This window comes from Lepisosteus oculatus, chromosome 10 (assembly GCF_040954835.1).
Source record: "Lepisosteus oculatus isolate fLepOcu1 chromosome 10, fLepOcu1.hap2, whole genome shotgun sequence".
NCBI lineage: Eukaryota > Metazoa > Chordata > Actinopteri > Semionotiformes > Lepisosteidae > Lepisosteus > Lepisosteus oculatus.
The window spans coordinates 496,290-500,035 of NC_090705.1; the positions used below are offsets into that span (position 1 = coordinate 496,290).

The following is a 3,746-nucleotide window of genomic DNA, read 5'->3' on the forward strand; positions in this document are numbered from 1 at the left end:
TTTACTCTGGAGACATTGAACCAGCTCAATAAAAATGATGTCTGTTCGTATACAGGACACGTCATGGGACGTAAAACATTTTTTCTCTCGACTGTAAAAAAGACTGAAGCTGCTGTAAAGTATCCGGTCAGGGCGCTGAACCGGTGCCACTCAGGGACTCCGTGGCTGGTAGCCCCCACTGTGGGAAGCTGCGTGGGTTCTAACCTGCAGCTTGTCGGAGACCACAAATCGCAGAGGCAGACTGGGAACAGAAGGGAGTTACACACGTGGTAAGACACCTTGCCCACACACCCACACCGGAAGCCAATGAACCTCGGGAGGAAACCGGAGCACCCAGGCTAAACCAGGACTGAACCCCGGGCTGCTGCACTGTGAGACATTGACCACCCGAGTCGTACAGCGAGGCAAAGGCAAGGTCGTCAAATTCAGGTGAAGGGCGACCAATGGCGTACAGATGGCTATTGAGAACTGCTGGGAGAAATGGAATAGAAAATGAGATCACCACACCTTATTGCTACAAAGTGTTTACTGTTACCGAGTCACTAATATCAAGAACAATAGGCTCGTAATAATATTTGTTATAGTGTTTGTGTACGTATTTGAACGCCAGGGAATATGCAGCACCACTGACAACAGTAGAAAGTTGCTATGATTTCAAATGCGGCTCAACGTTTTTCTTCTTAGGTCGATACAATTTTGAAAGCCCATCTCCAGGCCTGGAGAGCGGCTGCACGGCCGGTTTCACTGCTCCCTGCAGCTCTGCATCACCTTGAGACCGGAAACCAGTTCAGTTACTGGCCTTCGGCAAATGTCGAGTTGGCTCGATAAGAGTTTCGCTGGAAGTAAACTCGCGGTTTCGCCAGGTTCTCCACGGCTCCTCTCCACTGCAGTCGAAGGTTAGGGATATAAATCAATTCGCTAACACCCATCTGACTCAATTTAACACCTATCTGTCTGGCATTAAGAAAGGCCTCTCGATTCCAGACCCCGTGGACGGGCTCTGGTACCTGCACGGCGTTAGCCTGCTTGTCTAGAAATACAGGCTGTCGCAGCAAATAAAACACTGCTCGACATAAATGATAAACAAAAAACGCAGCAAGCCGAGAAGAGAAAGATACTTTAACGACACAAAATCTGCAGAACAAAAAATGACCCATTTGACTGCGTCTTCGTCTAAGGAGGTAACCCGCTTTGTCTACAGTCGAACAAAACTTTAAATGGTGTGGAGTGCGGGCAAAGTCTGCCCTTAGATCAGTGGCCGATGATCACACGGCCCTTGACAGATCAAGCAATTGATTTGTTGGGATAATAATTGAGATCAGAGTAGGACGGAAACCCGCGCGGACCCTGTGGGTCTCCTGCCTCGGCGCTAAAAGCAGGTTTCAGCTCAGGAGCAACACGGATCTGATCCAGAGAGCTGCACTGTGGTTTAAGACAACTACTGAGAAACAGGGGGAGGGTGTCTATGTCGGTCCGTTTGAACTGAAAATGACAGTAAATTATAATAACTTAGAGCTCAGGTGAAATGCAGACCCACAGAAACCGTGGCTCTAGGGACTTTACAATAGAAGAGCACCACCGCTTTAATCCATCGACCTCCGCAGACTTTCGAGATGATACGCGTGCCATTTTACTAAACACATAGTCAAGTCACTGTAAACCACGAGACAAACAGAAAGAAAACCAACAAGAAATGAGTAGCTCTCGAGTTGAATTTTCGCTACCGCTCCTATTGAGAGGCCACCTTTAAAGGCGCTATATAAAATAAAGTTTATTATTATTGCGACTTCCATTCCTCATTAGTCGTGAATCATAAATTTGCTGTGCCAATTTCCTTCATTAGGGATACCTGGAATGGATTTTAATAACTGCAAGAAAGTTCCTGTCCAACTACTAACCGTTCCGAGGCGATGAAGACCTGCAACGGAGTACTGTAGGTCAGTCTGGACTCCCGCAGAGAGTGAATGAGTGCTGTCCTCCTTTTACACGCTTGAGAAAAGAAGCAATAATCAAGAACAGTCAGAACTTCATATATGAATCATAGTAATTTTAGGAGCTCGTTACTCATACAATTCCAAGCTGAAGTACACAATGGTTCAGCATCCAAATATCCTAATGCATATAAGTATTAATAATTGTTTCCTTACACCAATGACAGAGTTCAAGAAACCGATTTAACCTTGATCTTGACTAATAAACAGTTAACACCCAAGCGTGGTTAATGGGTATAGTAAAACAATATGTTTAAGTGTCGATTTTATTTCATATTAAAATCTGTGGATTCCCCAAAAAATAAAGAGCTCTGAAGTGCGATGAACACAACACTTTCCATTAAAAGCTCAGGTGAGCAAAGCGCTGCTACTAACACAGTTGTTGATACCGCTGTCGTTATTGTTGGCTTTGTTTTCACGCGTTTGCATGAACGTGTGGTAAGCAGAAGATTGTGTTTAGTGTGGGGTCCGAAGCGAGGTGAAATGAGAAAGGATGCATCAAACACGATGAAACGAGTCTTCTGAGTCTGTCCTCCCTGCCTGGGCGTCCCGGGGCGCACTGAGACGCGAGTGTCACCACCAGCCTCTGCTCTCTCCGCTGCTGTGCTTGCTATTGGCTCTGGGGGAATCGCTGTCTTTTTGCGCCCTCGCCTGTTAAGAAAGAGGAAGTTGCTGGTTTCCAGAAACAGCAGTGTCTTACACTGATGAGGAATTCTTCTTTTTAAGACTGTAAGGACGGCAGCATGTCGAATGCCTCTGTCGAAACTCGGAGAGGGGCTGTTTGTTACCAGACAGGTCCGTCTCTTATCGTGGCGAAATACCGTTTGGTTTTGGTATTGAAAGTTTTTAACTACTTACTTTCGTTTTAACTTCAGGACATCAGTGAACATGTTGTGTCGAGGTAGATCTTTAAAAGTATTTGCAATTGGCAAGACCCGCCTGCAAGACATACCGGCTTTTCAAAGAGCAGCAGAAGAACAACACTGTAATGGTCAATAAAACCTGAGGAAACTGGCTGCTTTCAGGAACTTTCTCACTCAAGGTCAAACAGAATATTGGCTACTTGCGAAGTTTACTAGATAGTTTTCTCGGCCTTTTTGAAATCCGATAATCACACTAAGATCTTCCTTAAACTCGGAAAATATTTTCTCCTGATAATCTAAAGATTGCAAACTTTAATTGTGTACCTTGTATACACTGTCGAAACTCGGAGTGCTGAGGACCAGATCTTTATCTAACCTCGCGTCTTAACTGTACACGCCACATAGATTAAACACTTCATTGTCTAGCTCGGTCAGTGACTGGTAACACGGAAATTCCTGTTCTCTGTGGGCGTTGCCTCAGTAGCATCATTGTGCTGGAGTTCTGCCGGAAGCGGGCCGCCCTGCAGTTACTGTACCCCCTGAAGGAGCTGCCAGTTCGACCTGGTCTTCTCTTCTGACCGGGGCTTCAGCTCGAAAACACACCAGTCCCGCGGCTACTAGGAGTCGGTCAGTAGTACTTCCGGGGTACTGGACCTGTTCGTAGTAATATTGAGTAAAAACAAGACATGAGTCAGAGATCGTGGGTTCGAGGAATCTAATCTAGCAAGAACTCGGGAGTCTGCAAACGTTATACGCGTTTAATGATATTGTTAAGTGCATCTCCACCGTCACACTAAAAGGGACTGATGAACAATGCATTACAAAGTGAGGGTTGTTAAACCATAACGTCTTGCTGAACTTCTTACATAAATGTGGCTTAGGTTCTTCACCT

At 45.6% G+C, this 3,746-nt stretch overlaps 1 long non-coding RNA gene across 1 annotated transcript; it reads right to left on the reverse strand.

Annotated features, from left to right (window-relative positions):
• Nucleotides 1-2,195: 2,195 nt before the first annotated feature.
• On the reverse strand, nt 2,196-3,331 carry LOC138241613 (uncharacterized). The gene is made up of 3 exons (XR_011190870.1): nt 3,179-3,331; nt 2,850-2,930; nt 2,196-2,642 (listed from the first exon to the last, which is right to left on the reverse strand). It is a non-coding gene; the product is annotated as an uncharacterized lncRNA (long non-coding RNA).
• Nucleotides 3,332-3,746: the final 415 nt, after the last annotated feature.